Source organism: Lampetra fluviatilis, chromosome 41 (assembly GCF_964198595.1).
Source record: "Lampetra fluviatilis chromosome 41, kcLamFluv1.1, whole genome shotgun sequence".
Taxonomy (NCBI): domain Eukaryota; kingdom Metazoa; phylum Chordata; class Hyperoartia; order Petromyzontiformes; family Petromyzontidae; genus Lampetra; species Lampetra fluviatilis.
In genome coordinates, this window is record NC_136315.1 from 8,479,386 (window position 1) to 8,491,642 (window position 12,257).

General features: G+C 46.9%; 1 protein-coding gene across 2 annotated transcripts in view; it reads left to right on the forward strand.

Annotated features, from left to right (window-relative positions):
* The window catches only part of AP1AR (adaptor related protein complex 1 associated regulatory protein), a 40,463-nt gene that overhangs the window by 13,777 nt on the left and 14,429 nt on the right, over window positions 1-12,257 (forward strand). The window lies entirely within an intron of this gene.

Genomic DNA, 12,257 nt, shown 5'->3' on the forward strand with positions numbered 1-12,257 from the left:
AGATTAATTTGATCGAATATAAACTGAAATAATCGGTATTTTTAGTTGTTGTTATAAACATCTCTGGAGTGTTTCCACTCCCGCAAAAGAGATTGCACTTGACTGAATTCATAAAATAGCGTTGTGAACCGGTGTATACATTCACGTACTGTATAGGTATTTTCCTGTTCATTATGGTACATTTTCCCGGAAAAAAACGATTAACGTTGGTCAAAAACACTTCCCTAAAATAAAATAGGTGATGTTGCCTTATATTTGTTTCCTTTTAGGGGAAAAATAAATACGCGGACAATCTCTTCACATATCCATCTCCACGTAAAAACATTAAATAAAACATTTATTACACAGCCCATCAGCCGCACGGCCTTCTTGGAGTGCGTAATGTTCTTTCAGGGGCAGTGCTGTTGACAAATGCGTTTATATATACCGAATTGTGCTTTTTTTGTACAGTTTCAGCGTGCACGTGTATTGAATAGTTGTGCGCAGTGGTTACCGCACTGCGCTGCGAAACCGGCGAGCCGAGTTCAATTCCCACCACGGCTGACATCAGTGGCGAGTGATATCAGCAGCCGCCTTGAGCCCTCTCTCCAACCTTCGCCAAACCCGCACTGACCAGCACGGTGAAGTTTGGCGAAACAAAATCCCACGACTAAAATTGCCTGCAGAGGTTCTAGACTTGAAGTTTTCGTGACTGCAAGGATTCATACTCTTTGGTTTTTTCGGTAAAGTAAAAATTGCTGTAACCCACACGCTACAGCAATTTTACTGGAGCGGTTACACCTGATGACGGAGGCTTGTGCTGCTTCCGAAACGTCGTGATTTAAATTAATTTTTTAACCTACGTGACTTTACCGAAAAAACCAAAGAGTTTGCTTGCAGAGGCTTTCATCCAGCAGAGGACCGACAAAAGCAGCTGTCCATGTTGATGAACCACCATGGCTGACCATCACGGCTGGCTACCCCTTTGTCCACGTACATCTGAATTAGGATCCAGAATGTGTTCGTGATGTGTGCGTAATGTTTTGAGCCGCGTTAACGAATCTTGTTCCCTGTGGTGGCTGTTCAGCCCTGGTCGGTATCGTGTGTTACCGTGTTCTTGACTGAAGTCCGCACGCCCGCCCCGTTCAATCATTACCAATTCAGCAACAACAGTGGTACCCATTGTTACTTGCATGTATGCTGTGTCTGCTGGTCGTGGGTTTGGCGAAAGAGGGGAGCATCGACGTGGGACGCTACAACAAAGGATCCATTGTTTTGTTCTGACCACATTGCAGCCCCACACCCTTTACATTGCAAACAACAGACTCCGTTCTAATATTACATTAATATTATTCTTGTTGAGCCAAGAAAGCCTCATTTTCAGGACAGCCTAGGGCATGGGTCGGCGACAAAAATAAGGAGATATTTTTTTCGAATTCGGTGAAAAAAATAAAACCTCAATATTTCAAGAGCCGCCAACGTACGTGGTGGTGAATACAATACAGTAGTGGTCCTTAATAAATAAAGTCACCAAGCGGTCCTTGAAGAGCCTCATGCCGACCCCTGGTCGAGGGGAAGGATAGGTTGAGGTGGCCTCCTCTTAACCTTTCTGAGAGACACGGTTTTTAGATGACGCATCACTGGATGCAGTTTAACATCGTACAAGTAATAAACATTTACAGCCCTTCATCAATCCCTTGCCGAATGAAGGCCTCAAGTTGCTCATGGGGGTTGGTTGACCGTACTTGGCCAAGGTAGCTCAGTGGGCGTTGGTGAAGCCGCGGTTCCCTGGACCAGTTCAGATATCACTCGCCACTGATGTCAGCGGTGGCCATACAGCAGAGGTCGCAATCGGGTACCCGATACCTGTACCCTACCCGTACCCGGCCGGGTACGGGTACCCGTTTGCGACCCTGGTGCGGCCGGGTACGGGTATGGGTAGGCCGTGAGTCACTGGTGAGTAACCGTTTGTCACTCATTTCCCAACGTCTTGTCTCTTCTCACAATTCAAGTTCCTAGAATCAACCCACCCGCGCCTGCAACATGGCTTCATCCCAGAGGTCGCAATCGGGTACCCGATACCCGTACCCGGCCGGGTAGGGTACGGGTACGGCCGGGTACGGGTACGGGTACCCGTTTGCAACCCTGGTGCGGCCGGGTACGGGTACGGGTAAGGAATCAAAACCTGTTTGCGACCTCTGCCATACAGACTTGGTACGCTGCACAACAGGTTCATAGCGCGACGTGCTAACCACTTAATCACAATTCTTCACACCGACCTCATGCCCAGGACAAATACAAACGTAGAAAATAAAAATGGTAATAGTAATAATTCACAACCTTTTTTCAATCCACAGCTGGATGAATGCCCCTTCGTTGCCGTATTGGTCACGGGGTTTTTTTTTGGATCATACCTCGCCACACTGATGAGTGTAATGTATGAACAGACAGATAGTCCCCGACTTACGATATTTCGATCTTACGATGGCGATAGCGATACGACAAAATTGTAAAATATTTTGCATTTCGCGCGGCAGGCAAACGCAGCAGCGTACGAGGTACGATACTGTACGTTGGGAATTTGCCGGGATTGTTTCCTGAAAAAACTTTCTATTAAATTGCAGTTCATATAGGTAGGCTAAGAATTTACCTTGTTTTTTACTTTACATTTTGCTGTGCAATACAGTATTGTGATTAATAAATACATACGGTATATAGTTTATAGAGTACGGTACTGTTAATTGCTTTGTTTTGCTAAATTATCACCATTCTTTAAGACTCCTGTGTAGGCTAGGCCATCTTCGACTTACGATATTTTTGACTTACGATGGGGTCGTCGTAACGCATCTCCGTCGTAAGTAGAGGACTACCTGTCATATAGATATTCCTCCCTTGGACAATAATGATGCACGTGTCACAATTGTCATAATCGCAAAAAATCGATTTTAATCGATGAACAGATGTATTGTCCCGTGCTATTCGTGAAGCTGCTTGCAGTCCTGCCTCTGGCAGACCTCTCCTCGCCCTGTGGGTGGGTGTAAATAAGCGCCAATTAACGCTAAATCTCTTTGCCACCCAACCAGCCCAGATGGCATGAATTACAGTCGTTTGTGCCACTACCAGAGACCTGATCGATACTTGAGTGTACTGGGACGATTAATAAAGCCAAATTCGGGAGGTTTTTTTTCATCATCGACATTGATGCATTAGGTTTACAAAGGGGATGAAGAGGAGCCATTAGTTACGGGTGGCTTCCTAAACCTGGCTCTCTTATTGATTGTCTCTGGAAAGGGCACCGGGCTTGAGTGCCTAGTGGGTTTTTTTTAAGTCGTGCAACTGAGTCACAGTTAAATGTTTGAAAGGCACACATCAGCAAAGAATATAAAGTGAAGGGTAAGCACGTGCTTCTGTGGTGGTGGAACGCCCCAATCTTTCCTTCCTTCAGCGCTCGGCTACACCCCCAACATACCCGTGAAATGGATTACTAAATGTAAAGAGCAATTGTAGCCTGTTGGGGTTTTTTTTTCAAACGCCACACGACAGAAGAAGTGCTCCCCATTTTGCCTTTATAAGTCGGTTGAGGTTTAATTGTTTTTATTAACGCAACTGGACTGGGGAACCAAAGAGTATGGACTCTGGGGACTCTGCCCTGATGTAACGGTTAGCGTGCTGGGATTGCGATCCAGAGGGCACGCCATCATACAATGAAAACGGACTGTGACGGAATCACCGATCATGCAGATATTAGCCAATAAAAAACAAAGGGGGCATGTCACATGACGCTTTGCCAACCATTTGGTATTACTCAATCCATCTATCGATTGGCAATGAATCGACGTGGCGATTAACCCGCAAATTATGTCCGACTTTTGAGCTGGTTTTGCCCGATCGACCGAGCAGAATCGATACGCTTGACCTAAAATTCACGATCCACTCGACCATATATGGGCAAAGAAACGCCCCTTCGTGCAACACCACGCCTACTTTATTCCTTATATGGGCAGGTATCTGATCTGCTGATTTTTGTCGGGTGTCCGATTTGATCATAGTACAGTGCAGATTGGATTCAATGTCCCGGGCTGCGTGACAGTTGACAAAAACGACGGAGCGAGTTCCTTTCACATGTTCACCGTCTCTGTCCACACAGCAATTAAAAAAAATGGGTCGCACCTCAGTGGCTAAAGTGTGGGTACCTCTTCGGCGACATATGGCCAGTGCGGAAAAGTAGACCAAGTACCGTTTTCGAGGTCGAGCGTTCAAGGGCTCCCTTCTATTGGAGGCCCTTCCGTCGGCAGTGGTGCGAGCAAGAAATCGCAGGGCTGCAACTAATGGCTGCTGATTCCTCATTAAACGTTAACTTTGTCTTTTTTGAATTGCGAGGAGATTGGTGAAGGGGGGAGGGGGTTAAGGAGTGTGGTGGGATGGTGAGAGTGTTCGTCACGGTGTGTTGTTCACAAGTTCAACTCGTACATCACTCATTTTTTTGTGGCAGAATTTCTGTTTTGGAAAATGCCTCCTCTCCTCTTGATTATTCAACGTTGCAGCGTTGTGAAGATGCAGTTTGCACGAATGTCGGCATGCAAATATGCGAATTCATTGAATCGACATTGCCAACATGCAGCAACAAATGGGCTGGCGTAGTTGCAGAGTGTGTGTTTAGTTAGCACTGCACTATGAACCTGGCTACTGCCAGGTCGTAGCTAACAACATCGGCGAGTGATGTCTGAACCGATAATCGCCCTCCCCCTTCGCCAACCCACATTGGCCAGCGTGGTGAAGTATGGTCGAGCAACCCTTGTGACCGACACGGCGTGCCGAGGCTTTCATACGTGGTAGATTCATAATAGCGCGGCAAATTATGGTTAAAACATGGCAATATTATCAATATTGCTGTTATCATTATTCCAGAATGAATACATGGCCACGGTAGAAGCCTGCGATATGCGTCCGACTTGCATCAATAAAAATCCACGACTGAAACCTATGGGTGTACCTATTGCCCCACCAAGGTAATTCAACGAAGTATTACAGCTCAGGGTCACACAACTTGAAGAATCGATCATGTTTTTACATTGTGTTTTTCGCTCGGGAGCACGAGTGATGTTTTATCTGGAGTAGCCTTAATAATAAAGATAAATGCTTCAAGAAAAATATAATCATCAGCCATGATCGATCCCACTGCTGGATGAAGACCTCCCCAAGCAAGAAACTAAACTATTTTAATTTCACCACGTAAGGCCCACTGAGATTTTTAGCTCTTTTTTTTCGGACATGACCACAAATGATAGCTCAACGAAATGGTTTTGCGTGTGGAAATGTTTCGCAGCCAAATATTCTCAACAAATGTTTCTTAATGTGGAGGGAAAACCCGGAGGACCCAGAGAAAAATCCACGCCACTACGAGGAGAACATGCAAACTCCAAATATACAGGCGTCGGGGTAGAGGATCGAGCCCACGACCTCCTGTGTACCAGGCAAAGTAGTTAACATCCCACCACCGTTGCACCTCTAACAAGCGGCAACCGTGCTTACCACTCGACGAGAGAGCTGTAATTATGTTCAACTGTACATGACTCTCGCAGCCATTTCTCGTGGCTGCTGAATGGGAGTATTGCTTCCCAACATCGAGTTATCGGTCCAATTAGATGACACGCCAGGGGGAGAGAAAGCAACGGCAATATTGCTTCACAGACCACAAAGCCCCACGTGGTCTGTTGAAGTGAGCAATTGCGACGTGCACTGCGCGTCGTGCGCGGTTGGGCAGACGCAGTCATCAGTCACTGGGGGGAAAACACGGAGCACAGCGCCGAGCCAAACCTCATCGGCGCATACAAGGAGATGCCGCTCTTAAGGGGCGCCGTGGTGGCGAGATGGTAACTCCCTCGCCTGGTATGCAGGAGGTCGTGGGGTCAATCCGGACCCTGACGCCTGCATATATGGAATTTTGTATGTTCTCCCCATGGCCGTGTAGATTTTTGATCCCCCTCCTCTCCTCTCCTCCCCCCCAGTCCATCACTAAAACTAAATGCTGCGAGGATTGCATTCATTCATGCATCATCATCAGCTGTTGGTCTATCTTTTTATGGATGAAAGATTTTTAATTATGTACCACTCCTCACTGTCCTGAAATGGCCACCAATCCACCTGGCTCCTCCTCAAGGTGGCGCAAGATGTTTATTACCTCGCCTGGTATGAAGGAGGTCATGGGTTCCGTCCCGACCCTGATGCCCGTGTATTTCGAATTTGTCGACGATGTTAAGCCACTTCGTTGAGCTATCATTTGTAGCCAGGTCGCTTCTGAAAAAAAGAGCTGGAAAAAAATCAGTGGCCCTTAACTGGTAAAATAAAAAATATATTTTAAAAATGTAGTTCTTAACGTCCACAGGGAGGGGGGTCATGACCCCAATTTGCTGTACTGCCATCTCCGGGCCACATCACAGCCCAGATGGTCTGGTAGTTTGGCAACCGTTGCTTCCAAAGCACCAGATCACAGATGCATAGCTACCCACCGTCTTGTTGGTGATGGTCTCATTGTAAACCACTATCAGCGTTACGGTTATAGCTGGTGACACGTGGTTTCTTACATTTTAATAGCAATGTAAAGCCTGAAGTTGAGAAATGTATGCACGTGCTCATACCCACCATAAATTGTCAGTTAAATGGTGACTCATTTTTGTTAATTGATGATGCTTAGGAGGAAAATGGCGCACGTCACGTGTTTGGACAATGTGCGGGGATGTGTGTTGTAACGGATATAGTTCATGCATGAAACCACGCACATTGATTTTTAAATCGTGTTTAACACTCTTAAGCACGACATTTAATATCTTTCTAGTTTATTGGCGGAGGTTTAATGTAGCGTGGGCAGAGATTGCCGTTTGGTCTCTTGCAACAATAACAACAACAACGACCCCGTTTTCAACTGACGTTTGTTTAATGATAATTGATCATTTACATTTATTTGTACGGCGCCTTCCACTAATGTCTAAAGGCGCCTTGTAAGAATAAGGTTAATGAAATGCCAAGAGAGTAGTAGAGCTAAATAGAATCAACAGACTTAAGAAGATATATACTCAACTGACATTTTGTTTAACGAGATGCTGGAAATGTCCCTTTTAACGATTGCGCAAACAACTTAAAACTCGTGATTAGACAGAGGGGGGGAGGCGAGAAAGTGTTGTGAATACGATCAGGAAGAGGAGGTTGCGATGAGTGTACAGGGCAGTGGAAGGGTGGGTTATAGTCGTCGTTGTGGTGCCCAGGGATTGGCGACCAATGGGATGGGGAAAAGACTCGAAGCCAGAGATGATGGTAATGGGGAAACTGGCGTTCCCTGGTCTGACACTGGTGAGACTAGGCCCTAAAGAAGGCCGTCTCTGGTGTAAGCCATTCAGTTTCAAAGACAATGCATATATGTTATCAGAACACGTTTATTTTGCATGTTCACCGCAAGTACGCGTGGTTAATGCAGACTTGATTCCTTGCAAACGGTTTCTATTTGGTGTTTGAACATCTTAACACCTCTTATATTGCCAGAAAGGGTAAAGCCGCCTCTTATTTTTTCATGCTTTGATAAGGACAAAGAATAGTCCCATTTTGGACCTTGAAAGATGTTGAGATGTTTGGACTTTCTTGATTTGAGGCTTTCCGTAACTGCAGGAATTCATACTCTTTGGTTCTTTCGGTAAAGTCACGTAGATAGAAAATAAAAAATAAAATAATAGATCACGACGTTTCGATCACAACAACAAGCGATCATCTTCAGGTGAAAGAAACGGACTGCTGTATAATGCCTCGTCCACAGCAGTCTGTTTCTTGTTGCGATCGAAACGTCGTGATCTATTTTTTTTCTATCTACGTGACTTTTCCGAAAGAGCCAACGAGGATGTTTGGACCGTTGTGACGAGGGGAAGACCAGAAGCCAGACAGGTTGGTGTTGGTGAGACTGAAAGCGATATCTTGGGAGACTGCAGGAAACAGAGCTCAAAGGAGGTTGAGATGTTTGGACTGTGTGACAACGGGAAGACCCTGACGCCAGACGGTGCAAGACTGCAGCAGCAGAGATTGGCGGTCGCCCGTCAACGGTGCAACAACTGGGGCATTGAGCAGAAGATGGAAGGTGGAACTGGCGAGAGGCCGATGCCATCAGTGGAATTGGACCTAATGCGGCTCAGTTCAGCCTGAGTGAACGGTACATTGTTTATCTGGGGGCTGGCATTCGCCCAATAAATGCGGACCCATCTTCCCTCCCCGTAAAAACGTTGATTCTATTAGCTAGGTGAAAGCGGCGCATTCCTCAAATGGCTCGGCGTTCATCAGCCCACAATTAAGTGAGCGCCATCACTGCAGTTGCTATTGGTTTTTATTTTCCACGGGATGTTCGTATCTTCAAGGCCGCACAAGACACACCGGTTTAATTAAAACGATTTCTGCCTCGGACGTGTACTTGCGTAACAGCCCTCTTGTCGATACACGCTGCAGGATGGAGGGCCTCCCTACGCCGCGCAAGCTGAGGGGGGAGTAGCTTGACCATACTTCACCTGGCTGGTTTCGCGTGGGTTCGCGAAGGCGGGAGAGCGTCGACTGTCGAAGCGCCGTGCGTCAGTGGAACTCGCCGCAATGCCCTCCACGTGCCTTCGCAGCGCGGACTACGGCAACCTGTTTTTGCAAGGCGCTCGGCCCGAACGAGTTCGCTCCAGGCTCAAACCGGCATAGCTTCAGAAATCTGACGAGGTCGGGCGCATTTGGGGCTGATTTGGTCCCGGCATTATTGATGCCTGATTTTTTTTGCTGCGACCGATTCACCGACCCACCCAGCAGAGGATTCGGCACATCTCTTACAAACAGTAAGGCCGTGGCATACAGAGATGCATCGTTGATCTGAAACGGGTGGCTCGTATTACTCTGGAATTCTCGTTACATTACCTTCAGGAGTTTTTCTTGGTGGTGTTGTTGCTGCTGCTGTTCTTAGTGTTGTTGTTGAGGCGCAAGCATTCCTCCTGAAGAAAATCTTACCTGGCGTTGCCCGACTGATTGGAGGGCGCCAGCAATCCGTGCAAATTGCTTCACTTTCCCCACTTAGAGACGCCCCGTCGATTTCACTCGGGGAATTGGACGGGGAGATTCAGGTTTCTTTTCACACTGCACAAAGACTGCTGCCCACGCAAAAGTGCCACGTCATCGGGGTTGTCTGTGAGGGGGCGCGCGTGTGTGTGTGTGCGTGTGTGTGCGTGCGTGTATCACGTGGCCTCAAGGTGCACATGGCCTGGCACAAGCGTCGTGGTGACGTCACCGCCACTTAGTGGCGAATGGCGGTTGTTGTTGTTGTTGTATCCGTGCTGATGTCGAGTCAGCCGAGTTGCTAGCCCAAAGGACGGTGCACGCTTCGTGTGAAACTGGAAGTGACAGCCGAAAGCCTGCTTCGGTTTCGCACCAAATGTGGAGCATCACTTCACCGTGACGAGATATGCAGTGTCACATCGTATTATCTCGTTACATGATGGACCGTGCTGAACTATAACGATCCGCCGTTCATAATGAGCGTGCCGCAGGGATGCATTCACTTGTGTGGGGTCGCGGCTCCTACAGCGGCCGCGTTACGCAAGGTGTATCCCGTCTGTAACGATCGTAGGCGCTGTCAAACATACAATCGTCGCTCATTATTAACACTACTTTACAAATTGACATTAAACCTATCCCGGTGAACACCCTGATAGTGAACTTTCTTCCACGTCTGCAGGTGGTTCATTATTATTAACCTTCAGATGTTGAGTTGGATTTTGACTTATAACTTCCGTGACTGCAGGAGTTGGTTTGAATGTACATGAAACCGTGAGGCGGTGCTCGTCTTTCCTATACTTTGCAATCCTATCGTGTTTTTTGTTGCTGCTGTAACTTTTTGACCCACCCCTACTGGACATCTGTGAAAAAGAGCTTGATAGCTCATCGGATTCCTCCAGAATAAATCAATATTCGGATTTTGATCTCCTGTTTAAAGCCATGAGCCAGCAGTTGAAAATCCACAATCCTCTGGCAGAGGGCGAGTTTATCCATAGGATAAGCACTTGTGACTTCCCCACGATGTTGTACGAATGTTTTTTTTATCGACTCCGTAGTGATGACGAGGGGGCGAGTCAACCCGCAACCGGGATTTGAACTCGCGGCCATTTCGATTGCAAGCCCCCTCGCTCTGCCACCGCTCCACTTGGCCGAATGCAAAATGCCAATTGCCTTGACATGGATTCAAGTTGAACGTGGAGCCGCGGCAAGTTTGGGTGGCAGAATGCACAGTCACGCGTGGTCCACGCAAATTGCCGCTGACCATCCGGTCGTCAATTGGACGCATGCCACGGAATTATTGTGCGTTTTGGATCGCGAATCATAGCGAAATCATTCATTAACTTGAGTCGTGTGTGTGCGTGGGGAGCGGTAGTGTAGCGTTTAGCGCGCTGCGCTGTGAACCTGGTGACCTGAGTTCGATTTCCACTCACGGCCAACACCAGTGACGATTATCTGAACCGGTCCTGGGCCTCCCCTAGGTCGACTCAGCCTCAAATGAGCACCTGGTTCGATGTGTAAACATCGGCTTTCAAAAGTGCTTGCTAACAGCACTTGCCCCAACAGTGTTGAGGCTATATGGGGGATCTTTGTATTTGTTTGTCGCTGATGAGTTCTGCCACTGGTCCCCTTTGGAACATTGAAACATTGCGACGTGTAGTTTGAATGTCTGCACGTGCTAAATCGGTTTGATCGTTACTAAAATTGAACCGCAGTCCATTATTATTTTCCGTGAAACCAAGATCGATAATTGAATCCCAACAATGATTTAGTGGCCCAAATCGATCAGCGATAATGTTTGCCGCGAGAGCTGAGCCGCTGTTAACACCTGACGATGGCGGATGTGATCTTCAGCGAAACGTCGTATAAAGTCGTCAACAATTTTGCTTTGCTTTTTAACATCCCAGTTTGCAACAAAAAAAATAATAAATTAGCATAATTTGTCCGCGCGACAACTTCATTTTATTGCCTCTATGGGGTGGCTGAAAATTGGCATTATATCTCCACGATCTATCCCAAAATAAATGTATTATTAATTTTATTTCATCGCATGTATGTATGTTGAACAACTTTCGTGCCGTAAGTAGCCAACCGTGCTAATCGGAGGTGCGGGAATTTGCATGGCACTGTGCGTCGTAATTGGACCATTATTAATGTGCGAGACAGCTAAGAGCAGCGTGGTTAATTTGTCAAATTAATCACGGAAGTCACCTTTAACGGGCTAGGACGGGCACGTGTGTTCGATGGTAATCGTCAAGACAAAGGTGGAATTTCAGATTCCGAAAGTGGGGTCCAACCTCTTCATGCGACTGCCAGTCTTGATGTCCCACAAAGCGATTCGTCAGTTTTATCTCTTCGATGTATTGCCACGGTCACATCGCGTGTTCGTGACACGCACGGGTCGAACGCCCCTTGGGAATAACGTGTGGCATAACCGCGAAAACACATCGGCGAGCTATTCAAGCGCAACTGAGAAAAACTAACACTGCAATAGTCATTTCTGCGTGTCAATGTCACTGTCCACTGGTTACGTATTAACAAAGAGCAAAAACCCCTGTCTTCAGCTCGCTCAGAGATGAGGAAGAAACAGTGAGGCTCATGGGTAGTGGGTACATAATGCCCACCCCCAAAATCCTCTCTGCATCACTTTCCATGCTCCCAACGGGAATTGCTTATTCTTAAAACGAACTAAGTCACCGGTGGACGGCAGCATGGACGCAGAGAAACATGTTTTTACAAAAGAACAGATCCTTATTTTTTATCGATGAGGTAGTGAAGAGAGGTTCATTTAACTCCCGATTGGGATATGAACTCACAACCTTCTGATTATCGGCCAAGAGCACCTCTAACAGCACCGCCTGGCCAGACTTAAAAGAACAAACTAATAAAAATTTAAGTATCCAAATACAATACGCACTCATTATACTACTTACACGATCTACTCACAATATACTCACTTTTCACGGTATTTTTGTTAACGTTAGTGTTTCTCAGCTTTTGAGACCTACATTCTGTGCAGCGGAGTTCAAGTGGTATATCCACTTTAGGAGTGGCTTTTCTGTGCATTATCTGAGCTTCCTCTCACACAAAAATAAACACAAAGATCACCCCGTGTAGCCTTAAACAGACTCTTGGGCCAAAGTGCTGTTGGCGAGCACCTATGAAGGCCGGCACGGTACACGAGGGGGTGGGTGGCCAGCACCACGCCCGGCGGCCTTTAT